Source organism: Pongo pygmaeus, chromosome X (genome assembly GCF_028885625.2).
Source record: "Pongo pygmaeus isolate AG05252 chromosome X, NHGRI_mPonPyg2-v2.0_pri, whole genome shotgun sequence".
NCBI lineage: Eukaryota > Metazoa > Chordata > Mammalia > Primates > Hominidae > Pongo > Pongo pygmaeus.
In genome coordinates, this window is record NC_072396.2 from 24,670,269 (window position 1) to 24,688,113 (window position 17,845).

Consider the following 17,845-nt stretch of genomic DNA (forward strand, 5'->3'; position numbering starts at 1 on the left):
GAAATTAGAAGAGGCTAAGTGGGTGTGAAGTAGACCAGCCAAAAGCTTAACAGTTCATCAGGGAACTAGACAGAGAGCCTAGAGTCAGTCATCTCTGGTGGTCATGGAGACTACTGTGTGTGCCCAAGGCTGTGGCCTCTGAGGAAGACACCAGCGGCTCCACATTGCATGGGTACCTAGACTTCACCAAACTAGTCCAATCAAGTCACTAAACAAATAACAAGCAAATACAATAGGTCCTGGAGGTAGGTAAGGGGGAATCAGTATCCAGAGTTGCTACCATAGTCTCTAAAATGTCGTTTTCAACAACAAAAAAATTACAAGACATGCAAGAAAAAGGAAAGTGTGACCAATACATAAGGAAAAAGCACGCAATAGAAATTGCTTTTGAGGGGTCAATGGGTTGAACTTAGCAAAACCTCAAAGCAGCTATTACAAATATATTCAAAAAACCAGGCGAAACCATGTTTAAAGGGTTAAAGGAGGCCGGGCAAAGTGGCTCATTCCTGTAATCCCAGCACTTTGGGAGGCCCAGGTGGGCAGATCACCTGAGGTCAGGAGTTGAAGACCAGCCTGGCCAACATGGTGAAACCCCGTCTCTACTAAAAATATAAAAATTAGCTGGGTTTGGTGGTGCAGACCTGTAGTCCCAGCTACTGGGGAGGCTGAGGTGGGAGGATCACTTAAGCCTGGGAGGCAGACGTTGCAGTGAACCAAGATTGTGTGCCACTGCACTCCGGCCTGGGTGACAGAGTGACACCCTGTCATAAATAAATAATAATAATGCACTAAAGAAAAAAGTGTCAAAATTAATTGGTGTTACCCTCTGGGACAGCTGCCCCTTAAAAAAAAAAAAAGAATCAGTTGCACCTAAACCCAAAGAATCACTGTTTCTTGAAGTGGTGGTTTAAACAGAGGTGCAAACAGCAAGCGAATCTCATTACTTTTGGTGGCTGTGGCTGTGCTCCTTAAAGTGAACTTAGAGGCTCTACATCCCTGGTGGCCAGTGCCTGCTGGGACCAGAGGCTGTGGCCATCTGGCCCCCTAGGTAGCCCCAAGTCACGGCCCCCAGGCAATGGCTGTGCTTGACAGAATGTACCAGGTCACTGGACAGGCACTCGATAGGAGGTTTGCCAAATGCCTAGAGTCCAGGAAATGCGGTTACCCTGCTCCCTCCCCCTTTTTATAGACCTAGACATGGGTGCCCAGCACCACACCCTGGCCCACTGGAGGAGATTACAGCCAGCAAGTGCAGTTCCACAACTCCATCAAGTTCCTGCTGCTCCACCGCGTCCTGCACCATCAGCACAAGCCATGCTTCACTACCAAGAGGACCAACACCTTCTGCTAGTTGCAGGGGCCTCTCACCCCAGTGTGCCCCACATAAACTCGGGTACGCCAAGAAAGAAAAAGAGAAAGGAAGGAAGAAAGAGAGAGAGAATGAGAGAGAGAGAGAGAGAAAGAGAGAGAGACAGAAAGAAAGAAAGAAAATCAGTAAATTTGAAGATCAATAGAGATTATGCAATCTTAAGAACAGAGTGAGAAAAAGAATGAAGAAAAATTAACAGCTTCACAGAAATCTGGGACACCATTAACCACACACCAATATACATGTAATGGGAATACTAGAAAAAGAAAAGTAGAAAGGAGAAGAGAAAATATTTGAAGAAAGAATGATTGAAAACCACAAAACATTGCTGAAATAAATTAAAGAAGGCTTAAATAAAAGGAGACATCCCATATTCTGAGATCAGAGAAGTTTACAGCATGAGCTCAGAAGATCAGACTGCCTAGGCTCAATCCTGACTCTTAGGTAAGTTACCTAACTTCTTTGGGCTTTGGTTTTCTCATTTGTGAAATGAGGATAAGAAGTCCTATATTATAGAGTTGTTCATGGATTGAATGGCTCAATATACATATAAAGCACTTAGAACAGTGCCTGTCACATGGTGTGTGTTTAATGCTTTTTAACTATCCTGAAATTGTGAAAGACAATTTGGCAGAGTGTATGAATCTTCAGTTACAATCTTTTTCTCCAGAAAGTCCAGCTGTTGCTCCATTTTCTTCTGAAAGCTAATGTTGCAGAGAATTCTGAAACCAAAGAGGCTCTGTTTCCTTAGAGCAGGGTGGTTAAGAGTCTGGGGTTGGACTGCCTTGGTATGAGTCCTGGCTCTCCCATTTACTGGATGTGTGACCTTGGGCCAGTTGATCTCTCCTGTAATGTGGGGCAACTCATAGACCCTCCCTTTCGTGGACCCTTTGCATTTGTTGGCCAAACCATCCTTCCTCCCTTTTAGTTGTTTGGGTTTTTTTCACTCCAACCTTTTGATTCAGGTGGGACTTCCATTCATAGCAGCTTCACCCCCTTACCAATATCTCACTGAATTCTGTTGGCCACTGTGCTGGATCTAAGTGTTGAGCATGTACCCTGAAGACAACAGGAGTCCTTCTATGGGCAAACCAGGTGGGAGACTCTTTCTTCCTTCTGGGGTTCCTGAGCTAGGATTACGTGAACCTGGAGCTGCCTGGGCCTCACCTGGAAGCCTGTCTGCAGTAGGAGAGGCTCAGGCTACCACACAGAACCAACCGGAGCTGAGCAGCTGGAGAGCAGAGGCACCCCGACAACACGGGTTGAGTTCCTGCATCCAGCCAACTTCCAGGCCGGCGCCGCCACTTTATTGGGATGCTGTGTGGTTTAAATAAGAGAATTCGTGTAAAGCACCAAGTATGTGTCAGACACAAGGCAAGTCCTCAAGAAAAGATGATCTGTCTCCTCCTGTCATAATGATTGTAGGAGTTTTTTTCCTTGTAGTTAAAAATTGTTGGGCCTGGAGCAGTGGCTCACGCCTGTAATCCCAGCACTTTGGGAGGCCAAGGTGGGAGGATCACTTGAGGCCAGGAGTACGAACCCAGACTGGCCAATATGGTGAAACCCCGTCTCTTACTAAAAGTACAAAAATTAGCCAGCCATGGTGGCATGTGCTTGTAGTCGCAGCTACTTGGGAGGCTGAGGCAAGAGAATTGCTTGAACCTGGGAGGCAGAGGTTGCAGGGAGCCGAGATGGCGCCAGTGCACTCCAGCCTGGGCCACAGAGCAAGACTCTGCTCAAAAATAAAAATATAAAAAAAAAATTGTTGCCAAATGTGTGTACGTGTAGGTAGCTGATTCTCCTGAAATGTGGTAAATTCCTTCAGTCTGCAGATACTGATCTTTCTTAAGCTTAGGAAAATTGTTTCCAAAGCTCTTTCATGATTGCATCTCTTGGCCAGGAACGGTAACTATCTGTGTGTTGGTGCCGCATTCTCTGTTCTCCGTATCTGTCATCTCTCTCATAATTTTCTCTCTCCTCCACCTCCGAATGTGGGAATTCCTCAGGGCTTGGCCTTGGTGAAAGTATTAATTATGAGAGCAGTTGACTCCTTGTTCCACTCCAACCTTCCATCCAAGGGCCGTCCAAGGGACAGAGGAGGAATCTTAAGCCACCGCCTCCAGCCCAGCCCCTTCCCACAGGCCACCCGGGGGAATGGGTTTCTGCCTCATCCCGGTCCCTCATTGTCTTTCTAGCAGTGGTGCTGGCAGGTGTGGGTGATATAGGACTTGATGACACAGACTTTATGCAAAGCCAGCGGGAAACACAACAGCTCTGCAGGATCCCAGAGACCCCTGCTGTGCAGCCCAGCAGCTCCAAAGGCCGCACCTGAGAGCCTGTTGGAAACGCAGACTCTCAGGCCTTATCCTGGACCCCTGAATCAGAACGAGCATTTCCACAACATCTGTGGGTGATTTGTGTGCACATTAAAGTTTGCGAAGCTCTGCTCCAAGGTGCAGGCTCAGTTTAACCCTTTTTCATAATCCATTTTTTGTCTACCCACAAAGTCATTCTTTACGGTGAAAACCCCCACCTCCTCACCAGACGAGATCATGTAATACTGACTCTCTTTACTATTAATACCTACTTCATTTTTATGTGATATTTTCCCTCAATATAATGATTTTATTTTATTATTTTTTATTTTTTCAAACTCAGAAATTCTTAAGAACAATGTAATGTTATTGCCATAAAGTGGGAGCTCTGTTGCCAGGGCACTTTGAAGTTTTGTATGCACAATTCAGACTTCATTGAAACTTTGATTTTACTGTGTCCTTGGCTTGCCTTACCTTTTCGAGAATTACAAAACTTTCCACAGTTCTGCCAGCTGCTTCTTCCTGTTTTGTTCTCAATTTGGGATGTTTATTTCTTTTGCTTGATGTCTGTATGCTAAAAGAGATAAATAAGCAGAACACATTGCGGTTCATTCAAGCACAGGGCACGATCCAAATTCGTTCCATATGATAGTCTCTGACTAGGAATTCTTATGTCCCTATAATTGGTGAGTATATTTTTGCACTAAGCTGTAATGTTGAATTATCACTTCTTTTAGCATATTTATTTAAATGTATGTTGGGGGTGAAAAGTCATTATGTCATTAAAAAAAGGAGTCTTTGTTCAAAAGGTGATATAAGTTTCGAGAGCTGCTTTGGCAAATGTTAACTGAAGGGTCATTATGTAAGGTAGTTGTGTATTATGTTATATGTTATATATATTGTATAAACCCCAGTGAAATTACAAATATAGTTTGTAGAGCGGTGCCAGTCAGTGAACTCTTTGTTATCCAGCTGTGATGAGATAAATACAGAAATTGAGAGTGTTTAGAAACTTTCATAACATATTTTTATGTCTGCTGCCTTTAACAGTAAAAATTTGGCTTTGTATTTTATACATCATTTTAAAATTTTATTTTTCTAGTGATTTATTTTTATTATATCTTACAGAAATATCAGTGTGCAATAGATGGGAAAATTTTTTTAAGTTGGTTTTTCACTGCAGATGGTTTGAACAGCACTGATATAGAGCATATTATCTGGCTTCAAGAAATCAAATTTGGTATAAATAATAGAATGAAAGTATAACCTTCCCCTGCCCCTAGTAGGGACATTTAAAAACATTTCTAAATGATGACTGGGTTAAAAAAAGAAACTGAAAGGAAAATTACAAAATATTTAGAGCTGAACAGCAACAGAACAGAATCCATGAAAGGTTGTGTGGGCTGGGTGTGGGAGCTCATGCCTGTAATCCTAGCAGTTTAGGAGGCAGAGGTGAGAGGATGACTTGAGCCAAGGAGGTTGAGACTGCAGTGAGCCATGACTGCGCCACTGCTCTGCAGCCTGGACATCAGAGTGAGACTCTGTTTTAAAAAGAAAAAAAAAAAAAAAGCCTGTGTGATAAAAGGTGGTATTTAGACTGAAATTAAAGTTTTAAATGCATATATTAGACAAAAAAATTTACACTTAATGATCAGAATGTTCAGAAAAGGTAGAGAATCAGTACTCAGTACTTTTTTGTTGTTTTTTGAGATGGGGTATCGCTCTATCGCCCAGGCTGCGGTGCAGTGGCAGAATCTCAGCTCACTGCAGCCTTTGCCTCCTGGTTCAAGCAATTCTCCCACCTCAGCCTCCTGAGTAGCTGGAATTACAGGGGCGCACCATCACACCTGGCTAATTTTTGTATTTTTAGTAGAGACGGGATTTCACCGTGTTGGCTAGGCTGGTCTCGAACTCCTGACTTCAGGTGATCCACCGGCCTCGGCCTCCCAAAGTGCTGGGATTACAGGCGTGAGCCACCGCATCTGGCCAGGCTCAGTACTTTTATCAATGAGTCCCCAAAATATAGAAACTTAAATAAGATAGACCACTATTTTCTTCTCATAAGATAGTCTTGTGGTAGGTGGCAGGTCCAGGGTTGGCAGGCATTTATGTCAAACTCAACATAATCCTTTCATTTGCATGTCAAAAGTAGCACTATCTGGTTGTCATCACCTTTCAGTAATCAGACAGTGGAAATGAGCTCAAGAGAGTGCACACGCAATTTTTTTTTAAATGTAAGACCTGGGCTGGGTGAGATGGCTCCTGCCTATAAACTCAGCACTTTGGGAGGCCGATGTGGAGTTCAAGAGGCCCAGGAGTTCAAGAGCAGCCTAGGCAACATAGTGAGACCCCGTCTTTACAAAAAATAAAAAAATTAGCTGGGTATGGCAGCAAACACCTATGGTTCCAGCTACTTGGGAGGCTGAGGGGGGAGGATCGCTTGAGCCCAGGAGGTACAGGCTGCAATGAGTCATGATTCATGGTGCCAATGCACTCCAGCCTGGATGACAAGAGGGAGACACTGTCTCAAAGAAAAAAAAAAGACCCTGAAGGGGTCCTCCATTCTATTGGTTAGAACTTGGTCATATGATGACAGGTAGCAGCAAAGGGGATTATTAAGAACTATGGAGTTTAGATAAGAAGTCCTGAGTCCAATTACAGTTTCATATCTCTGAAGGAAAGGGAAAACGATATTGGGGGACGATTACCAAACTGCCATAAGCAACCATATTAGTAAACTCAAAGACAATTGAAAGAAGAAAACAATAAGTATAAAAGCAGAATGTTATAAACAAGGATAACAAGGAACAATAGGTGATCAAAACTGAAAGTCAATTAATTTAAGAGAATTAAAAATAGGCTAATCACTTGGAAAACTAACTGAGAAAAATAAGAAGCATAATAGACAATAGTACAAAGGAAAAAGGGCACACTATGATAGAAACAGTAAAGTTGCCAAAACTCATAGAAGATTATTATGATTTCCTCTATAGAAATGCATTAGAAAACTCACAATGAAATAGACACTTTTCTAGAAAAATATAAATTTTCGAAATGAATTCAAGAGGTAATAGAATTCAGACACAGACCATTAATGAACTGATACAATAGTGAAAATACTTAATCACCTAAAATAGTCACACACATAAACAAAATACAACCAGGCCCAGAGGGTTTTATAGGAGAGTGTTGCTCAACCCACAAGAAAACAGAAAACCCTTATCTTAATTATTTAAATAACAATAATAACAATAATAAAGGAGAATGCTATCCAACTCATTTAAGAGGCTACATTAACCTTAATATGAAAACTGGAAAAAGGCCAGATCCAGAGGCTCATGCCTGTAATCCCAGCACTTTGGGAGGCCGAGGTGGGTGGATCGTTTGAGTCCAGTGGTACAAGACCAGCCTGGGCAACATGGCGAAACACATCTCTACAAAAAACACAAAAATTTGCCGGTGTGGTGGTGCACTCCTGTAGTCCCAGCTATTCTGGAGACTGAGGTGGGAGGATTGCTTGAGCCTGGAAGCTCTCAGGGCTGCAGTGAGCTGAGATTGTGCCACTATACTCCAGCCTGGGCTACAGAGCAAGACTGTGTCTCAAACAACAACAAAACAACAACAACAACAACAACAAAACCCAAAAACAAAAAAACTGGAAAAAGATCTCACATGGAAAGAAAATTATAAGCTAATATTGAAACCAACCTAACAGTCCCATAGACAGTTTTTTTGGTTGTTTGTTTTTTTTGAGACGGTGTCTCCCTCTGTCACTCAGCCTGGAGTGCAATGGCGCCATCTTGGCTCACTGCAACCTCAGCCTCCCTGCTTCAAGCTATTCTCCTGCCTCAGCCTCCCACATAGCTGGGATTACAGGTGCCTGCCACCCCGCCCAGCTAATTTTTGTATTTTTGGTAGAGACCGGGTTTCACCATGTTGGCCAGGCTGGTCTCGAACTCCTGACCTCAGGTGATCCGAGGTGATCCACCTGCCTCGGCCTCCCAAAGTGATGGGATTACAGGCATGAGCCACTGCACCTGGCCAAGACAGGTTTTTTTTTTTTTTTTTTGATAAACATAGAAATTGACCTTTCTGGTCTTAAAACTTGAAACTCACCAGATCCAGACAATGGGATACCAAGCCTCTCAAAAGGTATCAAATAACTGAAACTCACCAGATCATTGCATCCAGACATTAAGACACCCTCATTCATCATGATTGCTTCCTCTGTTTTCCCATACATAGTTAACATTTCTTTCCTGCTATTTAAACCCCTAATTTTAGTTGGTCAGGGAGATGGACTTGAGACTGATCTTCCATCTCCTTGGCTGCAGCACCTGATTAAAACCTTCTTCCTTGGCAATCATTGTTGTCTCAGTGATTTGTCTTTCTGTGCACGAGCAGCAGAACCTAGATGGAGCCCCTGGTGTTTTGGTAACAGATTTTGGTTCCCTGACCCAGTATGCTTTGCTTGTGGCTTGGCTGCAACGGGCTGCTGGGAGTCTCAGAAGCCCTCCTAAGCAGCTGCCCACCCAATTTAGGCTGGAGGTGAGTTTCCTTCTCTCTGGCCCCTCTGCAGCCAGCCCCAACAGGGTTCCTGATTGCCTCGGAAGAACAGCCTTTGAAATTTGACAACTGCATCCAGATAGGATGAGTGCACTTTGTGGGCCCAGACAGCAGGATCTGCTCCTTTCAGTTTGGGAAATTTGTAAAGGAATTCCCATTTGCAGGTTGAACAAGCCCAACTGAGGCTGGGCACGGTGGCTCACATCTGTAATCCTAGCACTTTGGGAGGCCGAGGCGGTCAGATCATTGGAGGTCAGGAGTTCGAGACCAGCCTGGCCAACATGGTGAAACCTCGTCTCTACTAAAAATACAAAAATTAGCCAGGCATGGCGGTGGGTGCCTGTAGTTCCAGCTACTCGGGAGGCTGAAGCAGGAGAATTGCTTGAACCCAGGAGGTGGAGGTTGCAGTGAGCCAAGATGGCGCCACTGCAATCCAGCCTGGGTAACAGATGGAGACTCTGTCTCAAAAAACAAACAAACAAATAAATATAAATAAATAAAATTATTGGTAAAATAAAAATAGAAATGTCTTCAGAGTTGTCAGCATACATTTTTGTTTGGGTTTTATATTTGTCTCTGCTAGATATTTTGAGGTATCAGGGTTTGGCACAGAAGGTTATAAAACTATAAACCCAGCCAAAACAAAATGATCTTTATGCACATTTTTAAATAAGTAAGACTAATTTAATATTATTGGTTTAATAAAAAAAAAAACAGCAGAATATTCTGAGTTATTGGTGAAAATGCCCATGTAGTTACCTTTAAGATTCTTAAAAGGTGAACACCTGATATTCACAGTTTGTAAAATAGATAACAAGGAAATGATTTATAAATAACCTAGATAAACTGCTAAAAACAAATAAAATATCAATGAGTAAGTGCTATAGGTGAACTTTTTGTGTAACTTAAAATCTTAAAGTTATTTTTGCTGCTCATTGGATGTCTGGGTCATTTCCAATTAAGAAAAGATTATGATATGGGGAAACATGTTTCTAAAAATCGTGGAATGGTTCTCATCTATAAAATGCTAATATGTGACAGGCAGCTCAGGATTTCTTGCTTCCCAGGTTTTCACTAAATTTAAAGTTACTAAGGAAAAGAATTCTAGTTAAGATATAATTCTGTATATAATATGTGCCCAAGAAGATGTGTTTTTATTGAGAGAAAGAATAATTTTATCTAATTCGGAAGTTATCTGAAGATTAATTCAAATTACAGACTTCAAAATGTTATTCAGGAAACAAGGTAGAAAGGAACCAGGAAGTAGAGGAGAGATGTGAAGAAAGTTATAGATATGAAGATGTATTTTTGATAAGGAAGGTTTTAAAGAAAAGAAAATTTAGGACAAAAACAGAAAGTTGGCAGGGCGCAGTGGCTCATGCCTGTAATCCCAGCACTTTGGGAGGCCAAGGTGGGCGGATCACGAGGTCAGGAGATCAAGACCATCCTGGCTAACATGGTGAAACCCCGTCTCTACTAAAAATACAAAAAATTAGCCGGGTGTGGTGGCGGGCGCCTGTAGTCCCAGCCATTTGGGAGGCTGAGGCAGGAGAATGGTGTGAACCCGGGAGGCGGAACTTGCAGTGAGCCGAAATCGTGCCACTGCACTCCAGCCTGGGCAACAGAGGAAGACTCGTCTCAAAAACAAAACAAAACAAACAACAACAACCACAACAAAAAACCCAGAAAGTCCAAGCATGTACCAGCACTAAAGTACTTACTGGTCATGTGCCTACAGCAAATTTCTTAATTCCACAAAATGTATAGTGGTATTGGTAGATTTAAAGATATTAATTTGGGGCCGGGTATGGTGGCTCATGCCTGTAATCCTAGCACTTTGGGAGGCTAAGGATCACCCAAGGTCAGGAGTTCGAGACCAGCCTGGCCAATATGGAGAAACCCTGTCTTTACTAAAAATACAAAAATTAGCTAGGTGTGGTGGTGCGCACCTGTAATCCCAGCTACTTGGGAGGCTGAGGCATGAAAATCACTTGAACCTGGGAACCAGAGGTTGCAGTGAGGTGTGATCCCGCCACTTCACTCCAGCCTGGGCGAAAGGGTGAAACTCCCATCTCAAACTAAATAAATAAATAAATAAATAAATAAATAAAAAGACATTAATTTGGCTGGGTGTTGTGGCTCATGCCTGTAATCCCAGCACTTTGGGATGCCAAGGCGGGGGGAATCTCTTTTGAGGCCAGGAGTTCGAGACCAGCCTGGGCAACATAGTGAGACCCTGTCTCATTAAAAAAAAAAAGTTCCCCAGGATTTTAATTGACTTTAAAATGTGCAACTAGAAAAACTACCTTAGACAAAGTAAGTTAAAAGACAAGCAGCAGACAAGGAAATGATATTTGTAACATACATGATTAGCAAAGAAGTATATTCAGAATGTAGAAAGTATTTCTACAAATGAATAAGAACAATAGAAAAACAGACAAAGGTTATTCCAAGGCAATTTTCAGATGAGGAAAACTATAGCTAATAAAGAGTGAAAGATACCTTGAACTTACTTGTTATCAAGGAAATGTCAATTAAAACAATTTTACCATTTCTCACTTATTAGATTGTAAAAAAGTATGAGCACATCAAGAGTTACGAAGGAATAGGGAATTAAGAATTCTCATATTCTGCTGGAGGGAATGTATATTAGGATAGTCATTTTGGAGAGTAATATTGAAAATGTGCCGTATTCTGAAATTTTACTTATTTATACTCCAAGAAAAACTCTTATACATGTGGGCAAGAGGCATTTACAAGGATGTACTAATATTTCTTAAAGTGTTATTGGTGTGTGGATGACTTGTCTGTGTATCACCAGGACTCCTGGTTAAACTGGCCCTATCCCATACCTACTGTATCAGTCAGGGTTCTCCAGAGAGAAACAGAGTCAATAAGAATATACATAGATATATAAGAGGAGATTTATTATGAGAATTGTCTTATGTGATTATGGAGGCCAAGCAGTCTTACAGTCTGCCTTATACAAGCTGGAGAACAAGGCAAACTGGTGGTGTAATTTGATCTGAGTCCAAAGGCCTGAAAACCAGGAGCTCCAACGTCCCAGGGCAGCTCAGGAAGAGAATTCACCTTTCCTCTGAATGTTTGTTCTATTTAGGCCCTCAACGGATTGGACGACGTTCACCCGCGTTGGTAACGGCAGATCTTTTTTTTTTTGAGATGGAGTCTCACTCTGTCACCCAGGCTGGAGTACAGTGGTAGAATCTCAGTTCACTGCAACCTCTGCCTCCTGGGCTCAAGTGACCCTCCTGCCTCAGCCTCCTGAGTAGCTGGGGTTACAGGCACTCACCACCACGCCTGGCTAATATTTTGTATTTTTAGTAGAGATGGGGTTTCACCATGTTGGCCAGGCTGGTCTTGAACGCCTGACCTTGTGATCTGCCCACCTCGGCTTCCCAAAGTGCTAGGATAACAGAGGATAACAGGCGTGAGCCGCTGCGCCCGGCCGATAAGGACTAGTTTTTAGACATAATCACACCATCATTATATCTAAATGAATTAACATTACAATAATTTTTTTATATGAGCATGTATCCAGTCAGTATTGAGAAAATCCAGTGTTCATATTTCTCCAATTGTCTCATATTTTTAGTTTTTTGTTTTTATTGATTGATTGATTGATTGATTGAGACAGGGTCTCATTCTGTCTCCCAGGCTGGAGTGCAGTGGCATGATCTCAGCTCACTGCAGCCTCAACCTCCTGGGCTCAAGCGATCCTCCCAACCTCTGCTTCTTGAGTAGCTGGGACTACAGGAGCCCCACCGTGCCTGGGTAATTTTTTTGTATTTGTAGAGGTGGGGTTCCATCATATTGTCCAGGCTAGTCTTGAACTCCTGAGCTCACTGGCCTCCCAAAGTGCTAGGATTACAGCATGCGCCACTGCACCTTACCTACAGTTTGTTTGAATCAAGATTGAAATGAGCTTGTGCCTGTAATTCCCCCACTTTGGGAGGCCGATGCAGGTGGATCACTTGAGTCCAGTTCAAGACCAGCCTGGGCAACATGGCAAAACCCTGTCTCTACGAAAATTACCTGGGTGTGCTGATGTGCACCTGCAGTCCCAGCTACTCAAGAGGCTGAGGTGGAAGGATCACTTGAGCCTGGGAGGTCGAGGCTGCAGTGAGCCGTGATGGCACTACTACACTCCAGCCTGGGCAACAGAGAGAGACCCTGCCACAAGAAAAAAAAATGAAATGAAGTTCATACACTGCCATTGATTAACATGTCTTTTAAGTCTTTTCTAATCTATTGATTTCCCCTCCTATTTTTTTCTAATAATTTGTTCGTTGAAGAAATGTATTTGTTAAATGTTGAATTTTTCTTATAATTTGTTTTCTTATAATTTATTTGTTTATTCTTATCTTTCATTTGTCCTTTAGAGTTTCTCATCAACTGGATTTTGTCGACCGCATCCCTGTGGTTTCATTGATACGTTTCTCTGTTTCCTGTATTTCCTGTAAACTGGTAGTTAGAGCTAGAAGGTTGATCAAACTCAGGTTTGATTTTTTTTTTTTTTTTTTTTTTTTGTCCAGCAGCATTTTGTCCTTCCGTCTTGAGGCATATTTCTGGTTTTCTCTCTGCTTAGCAGCCACTGATGATCATTGCCAAGGTCCATTAATTCATTAGGTGTTGCAAAATGGTGATATTTTGTGGTCGACAAAATCCAAAATGGTGATACTCTAATTTCATCAGGACTTCTTCATGTATTAGTTGGAATACTTCTATTAAAAGGAAGGTCCCTTCATCAACTATTTGGTTACTCTGAGGAGTAGATCTTACAGGCTTCATCTCTTTTCCTTCACTAGTTTTCAAAATATTGAGTTGGTTCCCTAGCATTCTCCAAAAGTGATCACTTAAAAAAATTGAAATATGACTCTTATACTATCAAATTCACCCTTTTAAAGCATACATACAAGTCACTAATTTCTAGTACATTTACAAAGTTGTGCAACCATCACCACTAGTTGATCATTTTTAAAGTCTCATAAATTCATTAACATATCCACTATGTTTCACTCCATAGCAATTTTTTTTTGACATCCAAATTTTCTTAATGTTAGACAACCTAGTAAGCTTGGACACTTTCTTCTTTTGCTTTCTGCTATAAGGAGATGTTCCTGGCTTATCTTATACTTTCCTGCTCCAGCCCTGGAATCAATCACTTCTCCCTTTCCTTTGGTGGGAAACTGTAGAGGCCCCAACTTGGACACCAGGGGTGCTCACTGCTACTGCTCATTGTTTCTAGGCCTCTATATTGATTTTTTTTATCTCTTTAGTGGAGCTAGTTTGTTTGCTGTGCCCTGTGATTTATAATCCATGAAGAATTTGGCTATTATTTTCAGGAATTAATGTCTTGTTCGACTAATGACTCATGTAAAAAGCACTGCTTGAAAATCACCTATTTGCCAGTCATTGTTTATTTTAAAATTATTGTCCTTGGGGAGAGTGTGTGGCTTAAGGGCTCAGATGAAAAATTCTTACTTGGCATTAATTATGACCAACTGAATTCTAACAGAAGATGCAACTTGCTCACGCTAAGTATAACATAAGTATCAGGTATCAGATAAATGGTTAATTTTTATAGGGCATGCTTAGTTCAATAAAACTAGGGCCTTTCTAGGGGAAGATAAATATTTTTTAATGTTTGGGATACAAAAAAAAAAAAAAAGAATTACCACAACTTTATTCAAGAAGGTCTACATTTTCTCATAAGCCAATAATTTATTGCTTCTTATTTGAATTCCCATCAGTCTCTGATGTGGAGTGAAAATCAACAGCTTCTTTTCTGACTAATCTTTCTCTGGAAAAATGATTGAAAGGCCTTCTATCGTTTCTGGCTCAAGGACCTATAAACATGTCAGAGATTTTTAGTTAAGTTATTAAAACACTGTCAAAACCTTGAGTAAATGCTTTTAACTATCTGATGTACATTAACAGCTCTGAAGGAACAAATACATTTTAGCACGTAATCAAAATTCCTTTTACTGCTTTGAAACCAGCTATTTTGTATTCATAGCATTCTCTTTTGAAATGTTCTGCTCTCGACCTCCCTAGATAAAATTTCCTTTTATTATGTTTACTTAAGTGAGAAAATGAAAGTACTTGGGAATGTTTTTATTTTGCCTTACACAGCCTCCTTATTCGAGTTCCCCAAGGGCAAGCACATCTTTGTTACTTCCTGTGCCCAGAATTCTAAAGGTCCCTAATACGAAAACAATTATCAAGGCAAGATAGGCTGCAGTAGGTCCTTTAAGTGCAAGATGTCTGGTGCTTAATTACCAAATGCTTTCAAGGATCTTAGGTGTCCTCAAGGTCCTATTGTGAGTACTTTCATAAAATGCATTTTGTATTTTGTCACATCAAACAATTTCTGATCTCTGCTGTTTACACTTCCTTTTCATCTTCACTTTATCATGAGTATAATACTAAGTGTACTTCTAGTGAAATGATTTTTACCATTGTTCTTTTACCAGTTTAACAGTGTTCTTTACAGACTTCCATAAATGGGCTTAAAGTACAAATTACTTTACCTTTTTTTAAACTAAAAAAAAATAGTTGACCTTATCTGTATAGTCATCTATAAAATAACTGGACTTTATAAAGTTTGCTGGACTTTAATAAAGGTTTATCTAATCTAATAGAACTAGGCCATCCTTTCTTTGTTTCTCACCAAAGTTAACAGTCTCTTCCTGTATGAAAAGTAATGACAAAGGGCTCTTTGAAAGTATCAATCCCTAAACTACTTGTGATCTTTTAAACTGAGAGAACTTATTTTTCTTTTATGCTCCTTGGACACTCTTAAGTGCTTTACACTGGTGGATGTATAAGTATTTGATGGTAATTATGGAAAAACTAACAAGAATGGTGACATTAGGTTTTTCTGTCTTGAACATGCTGCTTACAGTTGCATGGATGATGAAGTGAGGCTCTATTCTTCTTCTTTTTTTTAATAGAGACGAGGTCTCACCATGCTACCCAGGCTAATCTTGAACTCCTGGGCTCAAGTGATCTTCCCGCCTCGGCCTCCCGAAGTGCTGTGATTACAGGAGTGAGCCAGGGAACCTGGCCTCCATTCTTGCCATACCGTAGCATCACACTGAGGCCCTTGGAAAGTACTTAAACGCTGGTTATCAATGTTTTGAAATATTAATGTGGGCGGCCGGGCACGGTGGCTCACGCCTGTAATCCCAGCACTTTGGGAGGCCGAGGCGGGTGGATTACCTGAGGTCAGGAGTTGGAGACCAGCCTGGCCAACATGGTGAAACCCCGTCTCTACTAAAAAAATAGAAAAATTAGCCGGGCATGGTGGCACGTGCCTGTAATCCCAGCTACTCGGGAGACTGAGGCAGGAGAATCGCTTGAACCCCGAAGGCGGAGGTTCAGTGAGCCGAGATCACGCCATTGCACTCCAGTCTGGGAGTGCAAGAAATATTAATGTGGGGACACAAGCTATTTCTCATTTTTTTTTTTGATTGAAACAACATTGCTTAGTTTCATTTACCTTTCTGTGAAATGTCTTTCTGTGAAAGTCTCTATCACAGCCTGATGTAATTTTTATAAACAATGAATACATGCTGTTACTATTTTTGAAAGGAAATTTAATCGCTTGGAAAAATTCAGACTAAAGCCCCGAGAGGAAAATTACCATCCAGTGCATGCTCAGAGATTTCTTCTTACTCTACTTTTGTTTTTCCTTTTTGAAAGCATTTGTGATTGAGAGATGTCTGAGGGAAGGGACAAATTGCATTCTGGGAGTTTTAAAGAGTTATGTCAGGCAACTAAAATACGTGGCCTCTGTATTTAAAGAGATTTCACACCAGTATACTATTTGCTTTATAATTTTTGTTTCTTATTGTTTAAAAATGCCTTTAACATTTAGTGCTGTGTTAAAGGATAGCATGCCAGATTCCGATTAATGTAAAGATTCCACTATTTAACTTTTCCCTAGTAACTTTAAAACAGAGTTTGGGTTCCAAGTTCAGCATGGAAAGATAGCATAAACATTTAAACTGAAGTGCAAAATACACATTTTTGAAGTTGGTAAGTGCTGTTTAATCATTTTTCCCTTCTCTCCCAAGTCTTTTGAAACTTCAAAAGGCTTTTTTAAGCAGTTTGTTAAAAAAAAAAAAAATCCATACCCAATTGGGCTCCTCTCTATTAAGGAATGTGGAAAATTCATGATTTATGAAACGATGACACCAGTCTTACATTTCACAGACTCCCAAGCTCTGAAACACGGGTACATAGGAAAATACACAGAAAATTCCTGTTCTTTGCAACGTGCGAAACGTTTCAAAATGCAACTTTGCTCATCTCCCTCCCCCGTACAAACTAATAAAATCAGTTTGGCTCTGACTGCTTATTTTTAAAAAGTAGACGGCCTGGTAGGTGCTCTAGGGATAACCCTTCTCCCCCCACTCCACCCCCCTTCCCGCACACCCATTTAGACTGGCAAGCCCGTTTTCATTTTATTTCTAAGATTTTTTTTTTTTTTTTAAGCGAAGGCAGGGGACAGCGGGGGTTGCTAAATTTATCTTCCTCCCCAGCCACGGGGATGAAGAAAACACATTTACTGCGGGCGGGGGTCTGAGGGCCTGCAAACAACTCGAACTGGAGCCTCGGCCAGGACTGGCGCGAGAGGCGGTAGGTCTCCAGGGAGGCCCCCGGGGGGCGGCCGCGGCCCACGGGACATGGTGGGGGGCGGCCGGGCCGCCTGCCTCTACGCGGGGTCGGCCGACCGCGGCCCCGCGCGGGCTTTACGGCCGAGGCGGCGGCAGCGGTGCGTGTGTGGCGGCGGCGGGCGGGAGCGCGGAGGAGGTGGAAAGAAGGGGGGCGCTGTCACGGAGACTCCGGCCGCCGGAGACCCCGCCGCAGCGAGGCCACTGGGCTCCCCGGTCGCGGGGCGGGAGCGGCGCCGACACGGGGCGCCAGAGGGACCCACCGGGCGGAGGAGGGGGCCTGTCTACCCTTCCGCATTTTCCTGGGTCTCTCTCCCGGGCGGTGACGTGACGTGCTGACGGCGGGCCCGTGCCGGGGAGCTGGGCCGCTTTTTGTCAGCTCCGAGCTCGGCCCCTCCTCCCTCCCTCCGCCCGCCCCACCAGCCGGAGCCCGGCCCAGTGCTCCAGAGAAAGGCCGGCCTGCAGCACCCGCCACCGTCGCCGGCCGCCTGCACGTCCGTCCGGTGAGTCCCGGGTGCCGCCGCGGCCGCGGGGCCTAGTGCGCGCACAGCGGCCTGGTCTTGGCCTGGTCGGCGGCCCGCAAGGCGCCCTCCCGCGCTAGGCCGGGCGGCGTGGCGCGCGGCGCCGAGCAGGCCCCGAGGAGGCCGCAGTTAGGCCCGGGGAGGAGCCCGGCTGCCCCGAGCGGCGGCGGAGGCGCGCTCCGTAAGCGGGCGGGGGTTGGGGGAGGGTCGCCCGGTTGTGCCGGAGGCGGCCGAGGGGCCCCGGCTCGGCTCCGCGGCCGACCCGGGGCACCGCGTCGGGGTGAGGCCTGGCGAGGAGGCGAAGGCTGCAGGCGTGAGGTGAAGGCCGCAGGCCGGCCGGGCCGATTTTCGCTATGTAAATATCGGTGAAGGGGG

The 17,845-nt window shown here is 43.2% G+C and overlaps 1 protein-coding gene, 1 long non-coding RNA gene and 1 other non-coding gene across 22 annotated transcripts in view; all 3 read left to right on the forward strand.

Annotated features, from left to right (window-relative positions):
- The window catches only part of LOC134738989 (uncharacterized), a 55,257-nt gene extending 50,498 nt beyond the window's left edge, over positions 1-4,759 (forward strand). The window contains exon 4 of the long non-coding RNA XR_010125335.1: positions 1,190-4,759. This is a non-coding gene — a long non-coding RNA (uncharacterized LOC134738989). The remainder of the gene's footprint in view (positions 1-1,189) is intronic.
- Positions 864-996, forward strand: LOC129025541 (small nucleolar RNA SNORA68). The gene has a single exon (XR_008497289.1). It is a non-coding gene; the product is annotated as a small nucleolar RNA SNORA68 (small nucleolar RNA).
- Positions 4,760-16,630: 11,871 nt separating the features above from the next.
- ZFX (zinc finger protein X-linked) overlaps positions 16,631-17,845 on the forward strand; it is a 67,263-nt gene continuing 66,048 nt past the window's right edge. For 7 of the 20 annotated variants that reach the window (XM_063659951.1, XM_063659954.1, XM_063659958.1 and 4 more), the window contains exon 1: positions 16,967-17,452. The gene's annotated coding sequence lies outside the window, so the exon portion shown is untranslated. Of the gene's footprint in view, positions 16,915-16,964; positions 17,453-17,499; positions 17,826-17,845 lie in introns of those variants that run through there. The other 13 variants (XM_063659947.1, XM_063659944.1, XM_054472650.2 and 10 more) reach the window with 6 other exon arrangements.